This window comes from Pongo pygmaeus, chromosome 6 (assembly GCF_028885625.2).
Source record: "Pongo pygmaeus isolate AG05252 chromosome 6, NHGRI_mPonPyg2-v2.0_pri, whole genome shotgun sequence".
Taxonomy (NCBI): Eukaryota; Metazoa; Chordata; class Mammalia; order Primates; family Hominidae; genus Pongo; species Pongo pygmaeus.
Window position 1 is genome coordinate 109,666,600 of NC_072379.2, and position 25,477 is coordinate 109,692,076.

Sequence of the window (25,477 nt, forward strand, 5' to 3'; positions counted from 1 at the left end):
TGTGTGTTTAAGAGAGAAAGAGAAATCCTATATTGATGTGGATATGTCAAAGGGACATCAAAGCTAACTAAAACAGCTCCCAATGGCCAAAGCTGAAATAATTTAATGACCAAAATTTGAAAAACATATTGGATTATAACAAAAAGTGTAAAATAAATATCCACAAGCCTACACAGACATAAATAAGTGACTGAATACATAAATGAATGAAGATAAAGAGGTAAGTATATCCAACGGAAGAAATCCAAATGATTTAAGTCAATACTCTGCCCTCAAAGAGGAAGAGAATACCTCTCCACTCCTTGAGTGTGGGCTGCTCATAGTGACTATCTTCTGAAAATTATAGTATAGAAAGAAGAGAAAAAGAATAACTTTACAGTGCAGAAACCTGGCAAACACTATTTCAGCCAGGTGATCAAGGTGACAAATGGTGATAAATCATGTTGACAATATGTACCCTTGATACATAATGAAAACGCACTTTACCTATGTGGTCTTACTCCAGAAAAAAACCTATAACGCTGCTATGACCATGAAAAACACCAGAGAATTTTTTTTTTTTTTTTTTTTGAGACAGGGTCTCACTCTGTTACCCAGGCTGGAGTGCGGTGGTGCGACTTCAGCTCACTGCAACCTCCGCCTCCTGGGCTGAAGCAGTCATCCCACCTCAGCCTCCCGAGTAGCTGGGACTACAAGGGGGCATGACCATGGCTGGCTAATTTTTTTTGTATTTTTAGTAGAGACAAGGTTTCGCTATGTTGCCTAGGCAGATCTCAAACTTCCGGGCTTAAGCTATCCGCCTATCTTGGCCTCCCACAGTACTGGGATTACAGGCATGAGCCACCGCATCTGACCTGGACCATTAGTATTGGCAAAAGAATGGAAAAATAGATCAATAGAATAGAATGGAGAGCCTAGAATTACGTGTAGACCTACATAAATATGATCAACTGATCCTTGACAAATGACTTCATTAAAACTAAAAACTTATGCTCTATGAAAAGCATTGTTAAGAAAATGAAAAACCAAGCCACAGCCTGGGAGAAAATATTTTCAAAGCACACATCTGATAAATGACTTACATCCAAAATATAAAAAGAGCTGTTAAAATGTAACAATAAGGAAACAATCCAGTTAAAACATGAGCAAAACAGGGCAGAGTGCAGTGGCTTACACCTGTAATCCCAGCACTTTGGGTGGCCAAGGTGGGTGGGTCACTTGAAGTCAGGACTTTGACATCAACCTCGCCGTATGGTGAAACCCCTTCCCTACTAAAAATACAAAAATTAGCCAGGCATAGTGGTGGATGCCTGTAATCCTAGCTACTCAGGAGGCTGAGGCAGGAGAATTGCTTGAATCCAGGAGGTGGAGATTGCAGTGAGCCAAGATTGCTCCACTGCACTCAAGCCTGGGTGACACAGCAAGACTCCATTTCAAAAAATAAATAAATAGGCCAGGCGTGGTGGCTCACGCCTGTAATCCCAGCACTTTGGGAAGCAGAGGTGGGCAGATCACCTGAGGTCCGGAGTTCGAGACTAGCCTAGCCAACATGGTGAAACCCTGTCTCTACCACAGATACAAAAATTAGCTGGGCATGGTGGCGTGTGCCTGTAATCCCAGCTACTCAGGAGGCTGAGGCATGAGAATCACTTGAACCTGGGAGGCAGAGGCTTCAGTGAGCCGAGATCGTGCCACTGCACTCCAGCCTGGGTGACAGAGCGAAACTCTGTCTCAAATAATAAATAAATTAAAATAAGTAAATAGATAAATAAAAATAAGAATGGGCAAAAGATGTGGATACCCTATCTAAAATGAATACATATGATAAGTATATGAAATGTTCAATATCATATGTCATTCGATAATTGCTAATTAAAACAATTAGATACTATTACACATTCAACCGTGACTAAAACCCAAAACACTGACTACACCAAATGCTGACAAAGATGTGGAACAACAGGAACTCTCACTCATTGCTGGTGGGAATGCAAAGTGGCACAGCCACTTTGAAAGAGAGTTTGGCAGTTTGTAACAAAACTAAATAGACTCTCATCATATGATCCATCAATATGTGCTCCTTGTTATTTACTCAAATGAGTTAAAAATTTATGTCCATACAACAACCCTCACAGGACTGTTTATAGCAGCTTTATTCATAATTGCCAAAACTTGTAAACAACTAAGATATCCTTCAATAGTAAACAAACTGTGATACATCCATACAACAAAATATTACTCAGCAATAAAAAGAAGTAAGCTATTAAGTCATGAAAAATCATGGAAGAACCATTAATGTATATTGCTTAGTGAAATATGGCAATCTGAAGAAGCTACATACTATGTAATTCCAACTATATGAGATTCTGATATTTACACATAAGACATGAAAACATATCGATACAAACACTTGTATGTTAATATTCATAGCAGTGTTATTTACAATAGCCCCAAACTATAAATAACCCAAAGGCCCGTCAACAGATTAACAAATAAATAGTGGTAATATCCATATTATGGAACATTGCTCAGCAATAAAATAAAATAGATCACTGAGAATAAACTATAGTGACATAAAGCACATCAGTAGTTGCCAGGTGCTAGGTGTGATGGGAGAAGAATAACTGCAAAAAGGAAGAGGAGTATGGGAAGTGATGGAATGCTTTTTATGTTGAATTTGTTATAATATATTGAAATGTACACATAAAATTCATGAATTTCACTGTAGGTAAATTATATTTCAATAATGATGATTAAAAATAAAGTAGTTACAAAATGAGGAGGGGGAATGCAGCAATCACATATTCAATTCTTCCTTGACACAAGGTTGTATAAAGGAGTTGAAGTACAAAGATGAATTAAGATAAAATTCTTACCCTGCAGTGAATTTACAGTCTAGTAGAAAAGACAGACATGTACACAATCAGTATAATATAACTATGGTAAGCATAATAATGGAGTTATAAAGAGAATTTTATAGGCATAGGGGAAAGGCATTAATTATACAAGATTCGGAGAAACCTTGCAAAGGATTACGAATTAGTTGCATCTTAAGAGGTGATTAGAATTTCAGCAAGTGACATTTCCTAAGCAATCATAAGGTATATTTCATAGTTATTTTCCTCTATATTTATCTATTCATCCATTGATCTATCCTTCCCTCCACCTATCCATCCACCCATCTATGCCTAGGGAAAGGAAGGGCTGTAGAGAAAATTCTATATTGCAGTATATAGCAATATCCAGGGCTTAAGTTTGTACCATAAGAATTTGTTATTTTGTATTTTATGTCTAATAATTTCCGCACAGCAGTTAGAATAAATTTATGCTGTATAGAACTGCATATTTACTTTACCTTAGCAGCAAAAACTTAAATCTGATCCTCTCAGAAACTTATCTAATTCAAAGGGTAGCCTAGAGCTAAAACAGGCTAATGACCATAACAGCACCAGACACTCGTTCCAGCACCTACGACAATACTTAATACTTAGTAAGAGCTGAGTAAATATTGTTGAATAAAACCAAAACAGACAGATTGTTAATTCAACTTTATTGAACTTCACAGAGGAAAACTCCACATATAACCAAACTGTACTTCCATTACAGACCCTGTACAGTTACAATTTTTTAAATCATTTTCTCAATCGAGTCAATAATAGGATGTTAAAAGAAAACAGAATATTAAAGAATCCAATACTGCTTTGAGACAGGATCAAATAAAGCCCTGCTTCAAAACTGTAACTGCTTCTGCAAGCTTACAAAAGTGGGTAGTTTTATTTAGACCTACTATTACTACTTCATTCTGTATTTTCTACAAAACTTTGACCAATAACACTGGTAGATGGCCAACATGCAAAGACAATGACAGAAATAAAAAGGTATCATCTATTAACCCTGTTTACACCTTTCCACATAAACTGATGTTTGGGTAACTGAAGTATAAAAGCAAAATAACATTTTCTAAAGCAAGCAAGAAATAGAAGATAACTCTAAACACAAATATGGACAACATAACCTAGTAGTTAAGTACAGATGCTTTCAGAAATGAGGTTACTTGGTTGGAATCAGACCTTGAACCAAAGAATACTGCAATGAACAGTGATTGCTTCTACATACGTGACCAACTACAAGTGAAAAGGGTCAAACACACAGGTGATTGTGGAGCCATAATTTTTGCATCATTGTATACATGCTGACATATACCAATGCTTGCAATAATATCTTTCAGAATTATGGACACAAGCTATGGCTAGATACTTTCAAATTATTGACAATTTCCTCCTGTCAATAAGAAGAAAGTTGCAGAAAAGTTGCACATCATCACATTAGATAACAATAAGAAATTACTAGATTATTTATTTTTTAAAAATTATCATTGGAGGAGTCCTTCTTAACTACCTATATTCTTCAACATAGTAACCCCTTTCCAATCATCTGATATGGACTGGCCTGGTCATTCCATCTATACACTGTATAACATTCCACATTTGAACTTGGGCAAGCTACTTCCCTGTGCCTCAGTTTCCTCATCTGTAAAATGGGAATGACAACAGTACTTACCTCACAAGGTTATTGTGAGGATTAGATGAGCTAATGAATGCAAAGTGCTTAAAACAGAGCCTAGCACATAGGAAGTTCTATAACTTTTAGTCATTATTATTTTTTATTATGATTGCTCATATTATTCCTTTTTTGCTATCAAACTACATCAATAAATATGGCATTTTAGAACTAGTAAAAACTTAGAACTAACATAAGAAACACAAATCTCTAGATCTAGTTCACTGCTGCTTATAATACTGTTTCCTTTAAGTGCAAGATTTGCCTTTCCTCAGAAACCTTCCTCTATAAACTGGGCCCCTTAATGACAAGAGACGCACTGTGAATAAAATTTTGATCCCAGCTCTATCTAGGCCTCCCAGCAAGCCCCAGGTAAGTCATCTCCCCTTTGGGGCCTCAGCTTTCTCATTCTTAAAACAAAGTGTTCACATTTGAGGATTATTAAGGTCCCTTTGAGTCCTAATATTCTGATTCAATAAATCCTTCAGGTTCTTTAATGTATTAATATGACATTATAAATTTGGCTTTTTGACACTTTAGAATTTATCTCTAGACACTTAACTAGATTATAAGCATCAGGATCCTCTAGGGCAGGATCTTTATTCTCTTTCATTCAGAAGTTAGATAGTTTAGCCAAAAAAAAGTCTCAAAAATAAAGTATTTTTGAGTGCCTCCAGAAGCAAACTGGAATTTTATTGATGTTACACATCTCTTTTTAAAATACTATTATTTAATTAAAAAGCTGTTGAATTCTATCATATATTCTGTAAAAGTGTATTTTTACAAACCAGATAACTTTATAGTTTCTGTAGTTTTGGATAGGTAAATAAGTGGCTTAACATGTTCAAAACTGGGGTCAGTTATTTTTCTAATGACTCCATTAAGATTATAAATTAATTCATGATATAATAAGAAATCACCATGTGGGAGTTTTGCAATTAAAAAGAAATATTTTTGTTTATTAATGTTTTCAAGTGATATAATGTTTTGCAACAGAAAAAATAAGCATATGAATGAAATGTCAAGGACCAATAATGAGCAGTCAGAACTGCTGAGCAGATCCCTCCCTCTTAGCTAGTAACACTGCTGTATAGGATCACTCAGGCTGAAAATGAAATTTTTTACAAGGAAAAATTTAACATTTTGTCATCATTACACTGTTGTGCTATAACTGATTTTCTTCACCAAGCTGGCAGGTGCTTCAATACTTAAAATGCTAAGATTCTTAAACCAAACTAACATATACATATTATGAAACATCAATCTTAAGATTTATATTTTCAAATTTGTAGAGGTCTAAAGGTTTTCAAGGCAGCTGTAAACATATACAATTTCTGAAGTGGAGGTTTCCAAAGATTGGGAATGCAACCGATAAGGTATAAAATCAGAGGAGAAACAGTGGAAAAGTAAACATAATATAAGAGAATCACAATATGTAATGCAGTCCTTAATTTCATGAGTCTCCTTGGATAGGTTTAAAGCACACTTCAGATGCATTAGTAGGATATCATTTTATATTTCAGAAGGAGTACTCTCAAGCCAAGCTTCTTTGTAGTAAATGAATCATCCAGCTTTATTTTGTGAAAAGGGGTCATTTTAATTTCAGGGTCTTTTATTGCCTACCAAGGTAACTGACTGAACTGTGAGATGACATTCACAATATAAATAAACTCAGTTTTCTTTGCTTCAAAGAAGGTAGTTATTATTCAAGCATTTACTTTCTAGCTTATCTCACATATTGAGATTTGCATAATAGATATTGGCCTTGTTAACACTGGACATAAAGCAAACTTTACTAGAACAATTTACAGTAATTAATTATGTACAATTTATTCTAATAAAAGGGATAATGAAAAGGGAGAAAATGTGCAGAAAATAGCAAAAATAAGATGAAGAGATGGTGAAGTTCACATATCTGTTTGTAGATGACAGTTTTAAATGTACTGTATTTTATTAAGAGGTAAAAAAGTTGTGGGGATATCTTAAAGTTCTCATCCTATCTGTGTCTAAAGAATCTATCCATCACAGAAAACCTCTGTCCCATAGGCCAGTGTGTGATTGATAGATACTTATTACAGTAAAATATTGACCGTACCATTAACTATCAAATGTTACAATGAAGAACCTTAATTTGAAGTTAGAATATTTTCTCATAATCAATAGTAGGCACAGCAGCATATACTAACTTAAGAGGACAGCCTGTGGCCACCTAAAAGTACTGACAGAATTTAAAAGGAAAAGAAAGAGAATAAGAATATACTGATTTTTATTTTTATAAAATCTAAATGCAGTTATTCACAATTTGTGGGTGGTAAAAATGAAAGGAAAAGCAATACGTTGGTGGCTAGTCAATTGGAAGCACAGTGGAAAAGGAGTAAGCCTACAGCACTGCCTACTTAGCTACTGTTGAGGATCCTATCTTCATCAATGACTAGTAATACATGAAAGATAGGGGAGGGGAAGTAGTAAAAGTTGTCCTCTTTTCAAACCTGCTAAAGCCAACTAGGTTCAAAGACCCTGAACTAGGTTAGCAAACTCACTAAAATCAACTGTGATCCTGAACAGTATGCACTGAGCAGTCACAATAACCTAGGCACCAGCATCTAACTAAAATGTAAAGAGGTGAAGAGGAGTTCTGGTTTGTTCAGTAAAACAGACCCTTGGGCATAAAACTATACAACTTCTAGCACTCAGTGGAAATATAATGAATAGAAAAGGGAGTATATTGTTTCATATGTTAAATAATCTATGAAGAAGAGTACCATTTTCAATATTTTTCAAGCCCATTTTTTATCTGACATGAGTTGAAATGAAGCATAGTTAAAAATTAAAGGGGATAATCTTTATAAATCAAGTTATTAGTAGAAAACGGATTTAAAAATCCAGGGAATTGAATATTGGAAATTCTCTCAAAGTATAAGTAATCAAACTTGGGGACAATAACTCATTAATCAAAATCAAGGTTTCTACTTGTGACCTAATATAAATAAGGTGACAGAAATATATTTCTAAGCCTTGGAATTCAGGGAATTTTTTTTTCTCTTACATCTCAGACTTCAAACTTTGGGGAACAGGGGTCATTTCTTTTTGTACGTAACTTCTATTTCAAACTTTGATAAGCACAATGTATAGAATAGAATGGTCTGTTTTGGAGGCATAAAGATAGCCTGATCTTATATCTTTCATCATTTTTCATATATGAGTTCACTGCATCTGTTCCAATCAGTAATGGAAAACATGTGTTTTGATTTTAATTTTGGAAAACATAAAATCTCAAATTTAAAAGCTTAAGTTTCAGAATGTATTTATTAAAACTCAGTTATTCAAATGACAACTGGCGTAAAAAATATAGTGTGTTCTATTTAGAGAGTCATAAACATGTACAAAACATCTAGTTTACTTCTAATAAAAACAGAATATGTTTTTCTAAACATAAGCAAATCTCTATTAACCCTTAAACTAACATAAATATTACACTTATGACACTTTAAGGAAGATATGATCAGATGCCATGTTTGGTAAGGCTTATGAGTAGGTAGATACCACCTGGAAAATAAAAAACTAAATTTAGCATCAAGTATAGATAGCGCAATTCAAAAAAATTCTCATTAATTCAGGTCAGTGAGCTCTCCCCCCTTTGTATTCACTGCTTGTATGTTAGTCCATATCATAAAGTATTAACATGGTAGTGGTTTTTTTAAAAACCATCACAACAAAAACTGTCCATTTTTACTGCATTAATCAAAAATTCACAAAAATATGAAACTCAAGAAGTAATTCCAGCATCTCTATTCCTCCCTTAATCGTGTGCAAATTTTACCTAAGAAATATCTTCTCATCTTCCTATGCCTTTAATTGGCTACCACTGCATTTCAGCAGCACATCAGCCCAACTCCATACATGCAGACCCATCTACAAAAGGGTCTGGACTGGGCAGGGTGGTTCACACCTGTAATCCCGGCACTTTGGGAGGCTGAGGCGGGTGGATCACCTGAGGTCAGGAGTTCAAGGCCAGCCTGGCCAACATAGTGAAACCCATCTCTACTAAAAATACAAAAATTAGCTGGGCGTGGTGGCACATGCCTGTAATCCCAGCTACTCAGGAGGCTGAGGCAGGAGAATCACTTGAAGCCAGGAGGCAGAGGTTACAGTGAGCGAAGATTGTGCCACTGCACTCCAGCCTGGGTGACAAGAGCAAATCTCTGTCTCAAAAAAGAGGGTCTGGCAACTACACTACATAATTATTTCCATGATTAAAAAATTAAACCAAAGTTTCCAAAATTATTTATTTGAAAAGAATTGTATGTTGTTATTAAATAACTAAATTCCTTAAATAGATATGGAGTTGCCAAAATGACCAATAATATTTTACAGGTGGAGAAATGTTAGGTCACCTAGACTGATAGGAGTAGTGATACTGAAAACTTAATTCAAACAACCTGAATTTTTATTCTTACTGAAGCAAATGCCCAGTTTAGGGGATGTTCTACCCTGAGTTTAATAAAATGTATTCTGCCAAACAATTACAGCAAAGGGAGTGTTTAATCAAATTTATCTAACATTTGATTGTATATCCTGAAAATCTTTTAATCTAAAAGATATTTAAATCTAATATTTAAATATTAGATTTAAATAGTAGGTACAGCAGCATATCCTAACTTGAGAGGAGAGCCTGTGGCCTAAAAGTACTGACAGAATTAAAAAGGCAAAGAAAGAGAGTAAGAATTTGATTTAAATATATAAATCTAATATTTAATATTATATAATTATATAAAATCTTATAAATATTATAAAACCTTATAAAATTATATAAAATATAATATTAAATCTAATATTTAATCTAAAAGATATTTAAAACTGATGCATAACAAAAGATGTGTAAGATTTTAACTCGGGCAATAAAGCATGGTATGATAAATCAAGTTTTAGTTACATCATTTATAAATTTATAAACATTTATGTTTATAAATTAATATTGATGCTATTACTTGGCTCAAATATTGCACTGAGGAAAAATACTCAACTTTAGCTTGCATTCACTTACAAACGTACAATGTCAACATACAATTCTAGCTGTTCTGAATTATCATTTGCAGCTAGCATTTTGGTATGATAATCTTCTAGAAGATAATCCTGCTTGGGGATTAGTGGCTAATTCTTATGACCATGTACCACCTAAGGAAATTTAAATTATTGTTTTCCTGGGGCTCACAAATTTTTGAAATTTCTTCATTAAAAAACATGTAAGTGCCTACAAGGTAAAATAATATGAAACTAAACTTAGCTGAGGTGTGGTCTAAAGAATAAGTTTACAGAAAAAAAGGCCTTGAAATCAACTAAATTTGTTTCACAAAATGAGTGAAAATATGTGTAAATAAAAAGTCTAAGCATGTACTTCTGTTTTCTTAAAATGTGTCTTTGTGGCAGCTCATTCTATCTTCTTTATTATAAATATCCAATTCTAGAAAAAGGCAGCAATGATCTCTTAACTGCCAGATAGAGTGGCTTTTCTAGTCTGCATTCTTTTAACCACTCAGGGGCACATGTAAAGTTAAACTCTTGTTGATATTCTGTCTTTCCTTGGCTTCCGAGACAGCGTTTTCCTGAATCTGTTCACTCTCAGTCTACATTTCTGATGTGTGTTTGTCACCAGTCACTTCAGTGTTGCTAGATCTCAAGGCCCTATCCTTGAGAATCTCCTTTCCTTTTCTATGTGTACTCTTCTACCCTGATGGCTTAAAATTACTAGGTGCACATGATTCTGATTTGTTTTCAGCCCAGGGCTTTCCTTTGAATTTCTGACTCATACTTCGTACTAGGGCATGGACATCAGGTGTCCCGCATGTAGTACATAGGGATGCGAGACAGTCTAGTGTTGTTAGTGTCAAGAGCATAGGCTCTGAAGCCAGAATGCCTCAGTTTGAATGCTAAGTCTACCAGTTGTGTGAATTTAAGTTGTTCAACCCTTCTGCAGCTCAGTTTCCTTATCTGTGAAATGGAGGTAAAGATAATAATCTATATTATGGGGCTTTTATAAGGGTGAAATGAACTTTGAATGGAAACTGGCATATAATGAGTGCTACATAGTGTGTGTTAAATGAAATAAGTAACACTATAATTTATGATTCTTAAAATATTCCTTATAATCCCCCTCATGCACATATTTGTAAAGCTGCATGTCCAGATTTTTAATATGGCCATCATAGATACCATTTAAAGATTTTTTTTTTTTTTTTTGTTTGTTTCTTTTTTTTGAGACTGAGTCTCGCTCCATGGTCCAGGCCAGAAATGCAGTGGCACAATCTCAGCTCACTGAAACCTCCACCTCCCGAGTTCCAGTGATTCTCTTGCCTCAGCCTTCTGAGTAGCTGAGATTCCAGGTGCACACCACCACACCCAGCTAATTTTTGTATTTTTATTAGAGAAGGGGTTTCACCATGTTGGCCAGGCTGGTCTCAAACTCCTGACCTCAAGAGATCCACCCGCCTCAGCCTCCCAAACTGTTGGGATTACAGGTGTGAGCCACCACGCCCAGCTACCATTTAAAGATTTTATCTTGTGCAAGGGTTAATTTGGTGATATCTAAGCTTGAGGCACTTGGAGAAACAACAAGCTCAAGCTCAAGCTAGATGCTTGCAGAGGTCAAAGGGCTCCTGGTTAGGCAAAGAGAAGCAGGGACATAGAGCAGGCCATGCTTGATCTATTTAATACTCTGCCTAAAATCTTAGTTCTGCCTAAGAGCTTAGTGAATAGCATGGTCTGCTCTGCCACAACAGATGACTAACATCTAAATTGGGATTTCAGGATTTTAAAGAAGCTTACAACTTTCAACCTTTCTCCATTCCTTCTAATCCACAATACCCTTTTCTTGACCCACTCTCTGGTATTCTGAGGCTAGGGAAAATAATAAAGAAATTTAAGAAGGCTATATGTCTTGAAAGGGCAGAAATCATGTCTTGTTCACTGTAACCCAGCACCCAAGCAGAGTGCCTGACTTATAATTGAAATTTGATAAATACTTCTCGAATAAAACAATAAATGTGAAAAGTGGATGGGGCAAAAGAAGTCAAATTTCTATTTCTACAGCTGATACTGCTGACTCAACATGCCTCAGAAACAACCATATACTACACTCCCACTCCACCTCACCCAATCCACACACACTCCTGTAATTCCTAACAGTAGCTGCTAATGGCCCAACCTGTAGTAAGTCTCAAAGACAATCCATTATATCCTCCTTTAATTTTTAAAATATGAAAAGAAATACTCACATAAGATCCTTTCCTAAAGGAGTCTCTTGAATTAAGCACATCCTATGATTTGATTTTTTTTAAGTGGCAAAAAAATTGAATTTTAAAAGTGTTAATATAATATAGTGATAAGGTATTATAATTAACTCAGCCAGGAAGCCTGAAATTTCATGGTTACTTAATGTCCCACCTTCCTCCCCTTTTCCTCTCAACGTTAACATCTTAACAGTTTATTTATACAGTACCCAAAAATGCCCATAGGAAAATACATAAACTTTAAATGAGATGCAAATTTGACATCTGCCAGTTCAGTCTTGCACAGTTTTATCTTCTCCATCTTAGCTGAATTTGAAAGTTTTCTTTAGGTACAAATTCATTTCCTTCTAAATATTATGGGTTAAAAATTAAATACAAAAAGAACAAACAGAATAGTAAAAAGTTATGTTTCAGTACTGGAAAATGCAAATATCACTGTGTGACCTTTGATATAACAGTTTTTTAGTCTAACGCCAGAAATAATTATGTCAGTGGCCTGCTTCCTGCCATCTCTACAGAGGTGTAATGAAGAAATCTTAGTTAATACGTACTAGACAAGAAAGTAGCTTAGAAGACAATGCTTTTAATTACTAAACAGGAAGCAAAAAACAGTTGTGGACAGGAATATTAAATAGAGATCATCACTTGACCTTCAAATACAAGAGAATGACTAATAATTTTGTCAGCTCTTTTGTCAGTAAAGGGATTTGATAGGGGTATGTAAGAAAGTTCATAGTCCAAAAGATACTGACCCTTTAATAAAAATAATAAAAACACGGAGGCATTCACCAAGTTAATTCTTGTCATTTCAGTATCAATCAAAAGACATTATGTCAAGCAACTATATTCTCCGAACCATTTTCAGTACAGTGAACTTAACTGTTCCCTGAATGCCTTCTGATCTATTTAGATGTTTCTTCACCAGCATCATCAAAAACATTATATAGTCTCACCTTCATATATTATGGAATAGGATAAAATGCCAAATGCAGAGAATTAAATCAACATTACCTTTGATCTCTAAGGACCTAGAATCTAAAATTGTACATACTGGGCTGAGCACGGTGGCTCATGCCTGTAATCCCAGAGCTTTGGGAGGCCAAGGCCGGTGGATCACCGGAGGTCAGGAGTTCAAGACCAGCCTGGCCAACATGGTGAAACCCCGTCTGTACTAAAAAATACAAAAATTAGTTAGGCATGGTGGCGAGCACCTGTAATTCCAGGTACTTGGGAGGCTGAGGCAGCAGAATCACTTGAACCCAGGAGGCAGAGATTGCAGTGAGCTGAGATTGCACCACTGCACTCCAGTCTAGGTGACAAGAGCAAAACTCTGTCTCAAAAAAATAAAAATAAAAATAAAATTGTACACACTATAATTCTGGGTATCTTTATGAACAAATCAGATAAGCCATTTGTCAATCCACTGTCATATTTCTTAACTATTCAAAATTGGTTGATGAGTGACAGATACACAACACTAACGCAAAAATGGCATGACCAATGGAAAGAAACAAAGGAACCAATTTGATAGTTTTTTTAGCCCATCAAGAAGTTACAATATATGTATATGTGCTTTAAGTGAACTAATGAATGACAATCTTTTTAAAGTTTACATATATAGACAGTGGGTAGTTGACAGCTCTGGAGACTATTTGATTATAATTTATTTATGTTTACTTATAATTTATTTATATACTGCCTTGACTTAAGGCAGGTAACAGAGGTGTGAAAATATAATGAAAAAAATAACTTTAAAATGAAAAAGATAAAGCAGAGAGAATATAAAGATAGAAAAGTAATAAAGAGATAATAGATTAACATATAAATTCCAGTCAATATAGCCCTGCTAGGCAAAACTGCTAAAAGCACTCACAGATTCCACTTTCAGCTTTCAGATACAAAGATTACAACAGCTATAAGGTAAAACAAAATCTGTGTCTCTGTAGAAGAACAACTATTTGGCTTGCTAGTTAGCCTACTCAGCCAAAACAACAAAAGAAATCCTTGATTTTTTCCATTTCCCTCACCTGTCAGGCAGACTCAATCCGTTAGTAAATTCTATGGGCTTTACTTCCTAAATATATCCTCAAAATATGCCCATTCTTCATTTCTAATGCCACAACCCTAGTCCAATAGACTACCCTTTCTCATCTGGATTATTCCAAAAGCCTCTTGTCTGGTCTCTGCACAATTTATTCCCTACATAGTAACCAGTAAGATCATTTAAAAACACAAATCAAATCTTGTCACTCCTCTGTATACAACTACCTGTGGCTTTCTACTGTATTTTCAACAAAATCCAAGCTCTTTCCCATGATCTTTGTGATCCGGACCTTGACCATCTCTCTAAACACATCTCTAGGATCCTTAAAAGTAAGAACAGGAGGCAGGAGAACAGTCAGTGCCAGAGTGATGCAATATAAGACTCTATGAACCACTGCTGGCTTTGAAGGTGGAATGGAGCCATGAGCCAAGGATGCAGGCAGGCTGTAGAGGCTGGAAAAGGCAGGAAAACTAATTCTCCCCTAGAGCCTCCAAAAGGAATGCAGCCTTGCTGATGCCTTGATTTTAGTCTAGTGAAACACATCAGACTTCTGACCTACAGAATTGTAAGGTAATAAATTTGTGTTATTATAAACCATTAAGTTTGTGTTAATTTGCTACAACAGCAATTGGAAACAAATACAGATTGGAATAAAAACCTCCCACCCAAGATAAAAATACAGAACAAAATTATGAAACATCTTTTAAAAGGGTAACAATAAGGGAAGGCCAATAAAATAAAACTTAGGGGAAATACTCACTAGATAAAAATACAAATCTTAATACAATCTAAATAATTTGAAAAAAGATAGTTTACAAACTCAAAAAGATGAAAGATGACATGTCCATAAAATAAAACATAATTCAAAAGACAAATTAAACAATACCAAGTACAAATGAAAAAGAACCAATTAGAAACACAAGAATAAAATATGTATAGTCATTAAAATTTTAAAAAGAACCAATAGATTAAATAAACTGTAGACTTACCATAGTAAAAGAAAGAAGTAGAAATTTTCAAAGAGCATTAAGAGGCACACAATGCATCCCAGAAAGATAATGCAATTAAAAAAATAAAGGAGCAGTTAAAGGACATGAGGGAGATATTGAGAAGCTCCAACATATATCCAGTAGGTGTCACACAAAAGAGAGAAAGGGAAACAAAATTAGGAGAAATAATGAAAAAGAAATTTCCAGAACTGAATAAAGATATATAGAAAAGTATACACTAAAAGTCAAGAAGGAAAACAAAAAAATAAATCCACCTGTAGAACCATGATAGGGAGTCTATAATAAATGAAGATAAAAAGAAAAGCTTTTCTCATTAGCAACAGATTACAGAAGACTATTAAATATTATGTTCAAAATATGAAGGAATTAGAACTCTATACCAGCTAAACTATTAGTCAAGAATGAGCTAAATAAAAGATGAATATCATTCAAGGTCTATTTTATCTTAATAATGAAATTATGTCCATATGGACCAAAGAAAGGGAACAAGGGATGAAATGATAACAAAAATTTACATTTCGAGGTGTTTACCACTTGCCAAGCCTGGTGTTGGGGACTCTACATTCACTACTTTCATTCGTGGAGCAATGACTGAGTACTTGGCATTGGGCCAAGAGCGTACATCTAACAGAAGCTAATCCTCCAAGCACTTATCAGATAGGCATTATATTAAAAATAAAAATAAAAATAAAAACTAGGGCCCATGGAAGCTAAAGCAGATCTTGCTAAAGCAAGATCATATATCTCCTTTGCTACTTTCATATAGCTCTTCAGCTACTAAGTGGCCGGGAATCATTTGCTTACACTTTTGCTGTTTCCTATCTCTATGCTGGAAACATGTAGTTACCTCTGCTGGAATGTCTTTTCTCATCCCCTAGTCAGGCAGTTCAACTTCAAAATATTTTTGTTTTTTATTTTTTTGAGACAGAGTTTCGCTCTTATTGCCCAAGCTGGAATGCAATGGTGTGATCCTGGCTCACCGCAACCTTGCCTCCCAGGTTCAAGGGATTCTCCTGCCTCAACCTTCCAAGCAGCTGGGATTACAGGCAGGCACCACCACTCCTGGCTAATTTTTGTATTTTTAGTAGAGAAGGGGTTTCTCCATGTTGGTCAGGCTGGTCTCGAACTCCTGACCTCAGGTGATCCACCCGCCTTGGCCTCTCAAAGTGCTGGGAATACAGGCATGAGCCACCGTGCCCAGCCCTTCAAAATGTATTTTAAAGTTTTTTTCTTACTCTTGGATTTCAAGATATAACCCTGAAGCAAACTGTAGGAGCCTTTTTCCTTAGTCTTAAAATAGATTCTATGACCCTCCTTTTCTCACCGTATGTACTCCCTTCACACTCATCTAACTGTATGCTAATATCTAATTGTGTGTCTTCTTAGAAATTCCAGGGGCTAATATTGAGACAGACAGACTTGGTCTAGAGACCCAGCTGCAAAATCCCAACAATTACTTTAAGGCAGTGGCTAGTTAACAACCCAGCCATTGTTGAGACATCAGTCCAAGGTCCAGGTGGACTGGGACCCAAGACAGCCAGCCACCAAAACAAGATACATGTGCATTGTACTCAGCCCAATTCTTGCACACCTTCCTTACCAAGCTTTCCCTTTTTAAATGCCTGCCATCCCCCCAAAAAGCGAAGCAGTTACTTTCGATAGAAATCTGGCTGCTTCCTGCTGGGCGCAGTGGCTCACGCCTGCAGTCCCAGCACTTTGGGAGGCTGAGGCAGGCGGATCACGAGGTCAGGAGATCGAGACCATCCTGGCTAACATGGTGAAACCCTGTCTCTACTAAAAAATACAAAAAATTAGCCGGGCGTGGTGGCGGGCACCTGTAGTCCCAGCTACTGGGGAGGCTGAGGCAGGAGAATGGCGTGAACCCGGGAGGCGGAGCTTGCAGTGAGCCGAGATCAAGCCACTGCACTCCAGCTGAGTGACAGAGTGAGACTCTGTCTCAAAAAAAAAAAAAAAAGAAATCTGGCTGCTTCCCTTTTACTAGTTTTGGTTGATAAATTCACTTTCTTTCTACCAGATCTTGCTCTTGTTAATTGGACTCTGCAAGCAGTGAGCATCTGGGCCTGCTTGGCTCAGTTACAATCCTTCTGGAACTGATTCAAATATCACCTTTCTAAAGTCTTTGCTGACCACCACCATCAGTCACCATAGTTGCTTCTATTCTGTTTTCCCACTGAGATACATATTGTACCTTAATTGTAGTACTTAACATACTAACACTGGTTATTGTTAGATGCTATTTTGGGTGAAGGAGGCCTGTAATACCATCATAGTCAATAAATATTTGTTGAATAAGTCAACAGGCAAAATAACATTTAAAAATATATACTATAATGCTATCTACATTGTCAAGAGGTTGTGATTATTAACGTGAACTCTGAGGAATATTATATTTGTGTTTCATAAACACTATAAAAAGACAACTTGGTCACAGCAGGATATTAGGAAGAAGTGTCCATAAATAAATTCATTTAAATAACTTATATTTCCTGAGCATCTATCTTCTGCAAAGATAGATACTCATGTACTGCAGGGACACGAAGCCGGTTGCTGTCCTCAGAAGAGATTCTGACATATCCAAATGCTACATACATTAGTTTGAAATCTAAGGAAAAGTGTGCATTAAGGGGACCCAGAGTTGTTACACTGCCATGCTCTATTAGTAGAGACAAACTTAAATATATACCATTTTACTGATAGCCAAATACCTCCAGGCATCTTTTAAAATTAAGATGCTAAAGAAACTGCTCTGTTTAAGCTTGGAGCATTGATTTTTATGATACTTCTAAAAAGTATTAAGGGATAGTAAAACTTCAGCCTATAGCTAAGTGACCATTTAGTTTCTTTTAACTTCCAGATAATTGATCACCCTTTGTAGGAAGTTGTCATTACTTCGGAATGTCTATTCCCTTTGATCGACCCCTTAAATTCTACATACTTAGATTATTTTCTTTTTTCTTAAAAGTGTATGCAGCAACAGAATATTAAATTGCCTCTCTTTGTCCTAGTTCATCTGAAATACTGGTTAAGAACAAAAAACTATTTGTCAAATACTTCCAAAACAAATTCCAAAGCAAAGGCAAAATGCAAGACCATTTTTGCAGGATTTGTAAAAGAAGTAGTCAAAACAGTTTTGCAGTTCAGCACCCACACTGAAGCCATAAAGGGACTGAAGACAGTAAATATTTAGGGGAAATTAACTGCTGTTCCATGAGTCCCACCGCTCCCATAGGGAAGCGTGAGAAATGAAAAGAGCTACTGGGAGATGCCATGTGAGAGCACAGTGGACAGACTGGTCTGATCTTCACCAAAGAAATCTAAGAAACAGGCTGGCTGAAGACAACTGTGAGGGAACTCTCCTCTCCTTGGTCAAAGGTTTCAGTTTTGAGGAGGCACAGTCTCAAATTTCAAAATTTATTCCACTGGAATAGTGCTATTAAAGTAAAATGATTGTGCTCCAAAATGAAGTATATAATAGGCATTCAATAAGCACTCACTGGATAATCCCATACTGTCCTTTCACGAAAACCTTTTCTAATGCAATCAAGTGGTTTTAATCCATAGAAATTGATGTCCACTGGGAGCAATACAGTAAAGAATCTTACAGATTTTGAAGCCAAATTCACCATATTTAAATAATAACTCTGTCACTTCCCCCTTCTGAAACTTGGGAGAAATTTTATCAATCTCTAGGAGCTTAGTTCTTCCATCTGTGAAATATAGGTAATAAAACCTAGTTAGAGGATTGTGATGAATACAGAAAACAACAACTGTAAAGTATCAGCACAATACCGAAAAGTTCTAAACATATCAGCCCACTCTCTCTCAGCCCGTTTCTATTGATGCGTTCTTTCTTTAGGTATGTTAATGTTAAATGGTCTTGCTTAAAGGGGATATCTTTTTTGCTGCTTTTTGCCTGGCAGATTGACAGTCTTTTTAAAGTGATCTTACAATACGTGAATTATCTACCATGTGTGGATTTTAGTAGTTAAAGTCTCGGTTTCGGGGTGACTCAATGCAACTCTAATTGCTGCCTGTTTATCAATACCAACCTAAAAAATATATCATTTTGGGTTCAACTACATTTGTGCCTAATACGTACCACATCTTTTCAAAAGTTATTTATTTATGTATGCCCTTAAAAACACACATCTGTGGTATCCATGCGCTGTGGAAAAGAAATCAGAACTGGGTCAGTTGAAAGCACAGGATATATTCAAACTGTTTTAGTCATCAGGCCTCTTGTCTAGAAAACTTCAGTGAAAGCTGAATGAGCTAATTACAGGAAAAGAAATTAACAAATAAAAAAGCTGACTTAAGAGTTGCTGGGAAACAATGGATAAAAGAAAATATTCAGCATCCTACATAAGTAAGGTGTGGTTTAAGTTTTCTTATTGCTTGAGCCCAGAAGGTCAAGGCTGCAGTGAGCCATGAGTGCGCCACTGCACTCCAGCCTGGTCAACAGAGTAAGACTCTGTCTCAAAATTTAAAAATAAATAAATTTTTTTTAATGGTCTTAAGTATTTTTATGCATCTCCCTGAGTCCAAAAACAAAGGCAAAGGGAGACTAGTGTATGACTGTTTATTTCTATATTGTCAGCATTTTTAATAAAACTATGCATAGGTTTTCTCTTACATCACTGAGTTATTTTGTTTCTGAGACCACTGAATATTTTCCCTGGGAAGCATAGGAAAGTCTTCAGGAAACTGTCCTGAGCGAATGCATCTAGTGAACAGTACACAGGACAAAGAAACAGGAGAGGACCAGTCTTGATTCTGTGTCCTCTGAAGAGTCACATCTATTCTTATTATCATCAGAATATATTTCTGAAGTGTTTCGAAGCCTTTTAATAAAAACTCTTTATAAATAGAAGACTGCTTATGTCAGTTCAAAAATTCTGAAATTCACTATAGCTCAAGCTTTCGTATTTGAAAATCTCCTGGGGAAAAATATTTGAGAAATGTCTACCTTTTGAGATATAAGTTGTCTAAAAAAGCAAACAAAAAAATGGATTCAGTCTAATTGTGGCTATTCATGGAAGGCATCATTTTAAAAAGTCGAAGCATTTATACATTGAAACATTCTTTTTTTGGTAAATCTTAGGTTGTCCCATTTGAAGAATCATGATTTTTCTATCATAAGCAGCCTATCTTTTAGAATAGGTGACAAGAATATTGGTGATACTGTAAACCAAAAATGAAATTTTAAGCCTCCAACTGACTCAATGGACCTCTCCTTTTGGCCTAGGGGATCCCAAAGAAATCTGAAAATGTAGTTTAGGCCTTGACAGGAATGGAGGGATATGCCTAGTCATCCACGCTCCCTTTGGAGTTTAGGCACAAATGACCAGTTTTAACATTAAAATAGAGGTCATCAGAATGACAAAACAGATTCTTTGTAGCAATACCCACCTCCAAACTGTCTCTGGTATAGCATCACAGGAAAGATGGCAGGCCCTGAAAGGAATCAAAGTATTTTACCCCAAAATATATTTCTTTGACGTATTTTAAAATGGCCTTCCAAAGCCATCTCTTGTGCAGGAAATATGCATTCTGTAGAGAATCCCTTTCCCTTTCCAGGTCTTTTCCCGACCCAGGAGAGAGTAACTGAGAGTCTGACACCTTTTAAGTTCTGATAAGAGACATTTACCATCTATTCTCTTTGAAGCCTGCTACCTGGAGCCTTGATCTATTAATACATAACAAGAATCTTCACTTCCACCATCCCCTTTTACCTTACTTAATTCAAGCATTTATTTCTATTAACTTCAACTCTTTAGGCAAAGCTTAACTTTTTCAACCAACTGCCAATCAGAAAATTTTTGAATTCATTTGTGTCCTGGAAGCTCCCCCTTCAATGTTCTAGATGTGCTGCTTTTCCAGGCTGAAACAATGTATACCTTACTGTATTGATTTATGTCTTCGCCTGTAACTTCTATCTCCCTAAAATGTATAAAGCCAAGCTGTAACCCAACCACTTTGGGCATATGTTCTCAGGACCTCTTGAGACTGTGTTCCTGGCCACAGTCACTCATATTTGGCTCAGAATAAACATCTTCAAATGTTTTATAGAGTTTGACTTTTTTGGGTCACTAGTATCAATAGTAATATCAATAGCCTGCCAAGAAAGAAGACAGAGACTTTACAGTGTGGTTTTCCCCTTCAGAACAGGTGCTTCTTTGCCTCTACTGTCTAAACTAATAACTAGCTTCTTTGTTGGGTCATTCCCCTGTTCTTTCCTCCTCTAAAAGGTTTCTGTTTTCTCCCACAAAAATTCAGCATCATATAAGCTTAGCTATATCTATATCAGAGTGTTAGTGGCAGCGAATCCATACAGGTCTGCAGGAACCTCAATTCTTGCCTTCTCAGAAGAATGAATTTGACTAAGGGCCATAACGCAGAAGCAGAGACCAAGGCAAGTTTTAGAGTATGAATGAAAGTTTATTAAAAAGCTTTAGAGCAGGAACAAAAGGAAGGAAAGTACACTTGGAAGAGGGCCAAGCAAGCAGCTTGAAAGATACGTGCATGATTTGACCTTTTGACTTGAGGTTTTATATGTTGGCATGCTTCCAGGGTGTTGCATCCCTTCCCTCCTGATTCTTCCCTTGGGGTGGGCTGTTCACATGTGCAGTGACCCGCTAGCGCTTGGGAGGGGAGCATGTGCAGTGTGTTTACTAGAGTTGTAGGCAAGCTCACTTGAGGTGTTTTTTCCTTATCAGTCAAATGGCCCTAGGTGGTCATATACCAGTTAAACCACAACGTTTTGCCTCTTAATGTACATGCTTGAGCTCACTCACCCAGCTCCTGAGATCTTATCGGGGAGCTGCTGATCACCAGTTTCAGGTGTTTATAGAGAGACTGCCTTTCCCTAGTGTCAGCTGTGACCAATTATTATTTTAGAGAGACAGGGTGACAACTGCCTGACCATCACCTGATGGTTGCCTGACATTCCTGGTGGTGGGAGCTGAGGGAAGAGTCCTCTCCTGCTTTGTTCATGCCTGATTAGCTACCTACTGTAACAAGAGGACATACATTATAGTAGAGAAAGAATTCCGAGAAACACATCACAGGTAGGAAACTCTATTCAGTGCCAAATGCACCAAATAATCTGCTATAAATAAGTGTATCTCTGCTGTGTCAATTCCACAAGACTTAACAAGAAGGAACTATATCAGATTACAGAATAATAAAACCCATATTGCTAAACAAATTAAGCATTTTATATTTATTATTTTAATTCAAATTAACCAAGTTCTTTATGGTAGTGAGGTAAGGTAATAAAAAAACAATTCATTTTCAGAGAGAAATTAGATTTATATGAATCATTACTATGAGAAGAATCAATGAACTGGTAATTTGTAATGACAGGAAAATTAAAAAATGGGTCACTAGGGAAAGAAGCAAATCAGTGCACTAAAATCTTTAAAACCACCACAATATGTGAAAACATATTTTTAAGAGTGTACTTAAAAGATTTCTATTTGATATATTTTAATATACAGGAATTTAAAATTCACCCATACATTGATATCTCAATTTTCAAAAAAATCTATGCCATTGAGACAGAAGATTTTTGAATCATTCTGTTGTTTTGACTTTTTAAATGTCCTTTTCTCTCCTCAGCTATTTTTTAACCATAAGAGCTTTCCTATCTTGAAGACATTTAAAAATACTTCATTTTGAAGAAACTATCAAAGGGACATCAACTGGCACATATGCTTGGCATCAGGGCACACCAAATGGCCCAATTAAACCATTTGCAGTCTTCACAAGATACAATTTAAATGTACCCAAGAAATGTCAAATGGTTCCTCATGCAGAATTATCTCTACCAATGAGCTATGTCCTAGGAACTGAGCACATAAATCCCTGCAGAAACCCATGAGGTACCGTTTGTCTCAGACACACACCAGAGCATGTTAATTACCACAGAAGAGAGGAGTTTTCAAGCTGAACACAACGATCAGAAATGCCTTCTTCAGTAAGGAAAATATGGTCAGAGGAACATGAAACTCTGCCAGCACCTCCCTCTGTTGGCAAGCGTATTCCCCATACCAGGTTCTAAAATCAATTGCTCTAAAATCAATCTCAGGAGGAAAACCTCTATACTTCTTCCTTTCTCCACTGGGAAAGTCTTCGACAGTTCAGGATATGTCTTCTCAATGTGATAAATTTGAAGAATGATAGTAAAAGATAGAAGAGAATTGCTAGTAAAGTTATAGGGTCAATCTATATATTCTTCACTAGAAAACCAAAATACAGCAATAAATTAGGAAACAAAATAGTTGGGCTGGCTCAAAAGTGACCACCACTAGTAGCACTGACCCTCCCACCCATCCCTGTCTCTAGTCATGGATTTGACACGTTTCTTCTTTCTTTTTTTTTACCCCCCAGAAACAGGGTGTCACTCTATCGCCCAGGCTGGAGTGCAGTGGTGCAATCACGTCTCACTGCAGTCTCAAACTCTTGGGCTCAGGCAAGCTTCCCATCTCAGCCTCCGAGTAGCTGGAACTACAGGTGTGAGCCACCATGTCCACTTTTTTTGTAGACACAGAGTCCCGCAACGTTCACCAGGCTGGTCTCAAACTCTCGACTTTATGCAATGTTCCTGCCTTGCTCAGTCTCCCAAAGTGCTAAGTAAGATTACAGGCGTGAGCCACCAGGCTCGGCTGAGTTGGCACGTTTCTGAACGTGGTTCTACACCTGGCACACTGATGCAGTAAGCCTGCACCTCAGAATGCACAGCTCTCATAGCTTGGCTGCCCTTACTTCCTCTTTGGAAGCCTGTTTCCATTGCTAAGATACCTGACAGGGATTCTCTTCCTAACCTGTTTGCAAACCTTTGCTCAGGCCTCTGTTCTCTTCCGCACTATCTACCTTTCTGCTGGGTGCTGGTTTCTAATTTTCTTTGACCCCTGTCTGTTGTCAAAGTGCTTTCATAGGCTGGATCCTTGGGCTGCACTTCTTTGCCACTCTGCAGAAGCTTAATTGCTGTCCTTGGTTAAGAATATATAATGACAACTGACTGAAAAATAATCCATTAGGCTCCAAAGGACATAATGGGTAGACGGATAAGGAAATTCAGGGGAAGGAGCAGAATGGCTTGTAAGCCTATAATCATCAGCCTAACCAGTAAATATGCATATATTTGAACATACATTCTTATAATCATGGGATCTGATGTGCTAAATTCTAGTGGCTAATACGTGCCATGCCAATACCAGAAATTTATCATATTGATGTATGTGTGGCAATGACATACTTAGGCTAATGCTTTTAGAATTGGCATATTTAATAAAAACTCATGACATTGAACTATTTTTTAATATTCTGTATATTTTATCAATTAAAGCCTAATATCAAAAAGCTATGTTACTTTAAATTCATCTCTAATTTTATATTTACAGATACATTTAAGAATAAGCTGTTTATTTAAACAACTAATATATCTCTGAGTATATTCATATCTATTTAGCATGGCATAGCATTTAATAGATTATTATTAATGAAAATCTAGTAAAAATAAACCAAATAACACAAATGCAGTCTTTATCATTTATAACATCATCAGTTGCATAAAACACTACACTAATGACCTTCTATCAACCATATAGCAGAACATGGCAATTTTGCTCAGTGATATCTTCTTCCTGCCTCCTGGGCCTGGAGTTAAGATGACGCCTGAGATGTAAAACCAGACAGAAAGGAAGCCCTTATATTTACACACAATAATTACTTGGAAATACACTCATCAGATTAAATCCCTCTAAATATATTGATATATCAACATCATCAACATCGTTTCAAGTAGCTATGTTAGATATTTAAAACATTTGAGGTAAAGCCCTTTTGTAATAATTATAGGTGACCCTTGAACATCACAGGGCTAGAGTTGCTGACTCTCTGCACTATCAGAAATCCATGCATAACTTTTGACTCCTTCTAAAATTTAACTACCATCAGTCTACTGTTGACCTGAAGCCTTACTGATAAATAGGCAGTCAATTAACACATATTTTGTGCATGTATTATATACTGTATTCTTAGAATAAAGTAAGCTGGAGAAAAGAAAATGTTAAGAAAATCATAAGGAAAAGAAAATATATTTACTGTCCATTAAGCGGAAGCAATTAATCATAAAGGTCTTCATCCTCAATCATCTTCACCTTGAGTAGGCTGAGGAGGAGGAAGAGGAGGGCTTGGTCTTGCTGTCTCAGGGGTGGCAGAGACAGAGGAAAATCCACACATAAATGCAGTTCAGCCCTGTGTTGCTCAAGGGTCAACTGTATATAAGTACCCCAAATTTACATAAGAGTTTAACATATTAAGTTGGATTTCACTTCTAGATGTAATTACCTTGAAAACTTTCATTTTTACTCACAGGTATTATTTTTTCAAATTGTTAATAAAATTCTTTTTTGAATTCATAAAGGACACACTTTGGTTGCCATTGATAATAACTAATTTTAAGATGCTCTCACGAATCATACTCTCTCCTTCTCTGCATTTTTTAGAGACTGCTTCCCATATTTGATTCATTGGCATGGTGCATTCACCCA

The 25,477-nt window shown here is 36.3% G+C and overlaps 1 protein-coding gene across 7 annotated transcripts in view; it reads right to left on the minus strand.

Moving 5' to 3' along the window:
• Nucleotides 1-25,477, minus strand: part of IMMP2L (inner mitochondrial membrane peptidase subunit 2) — a 945,432-nt gene that overhangs the window by 369,485 nt on the left and 550,470 nt on the right. The gene's annotated exons all lie outside the window — the stretch shown is intronic.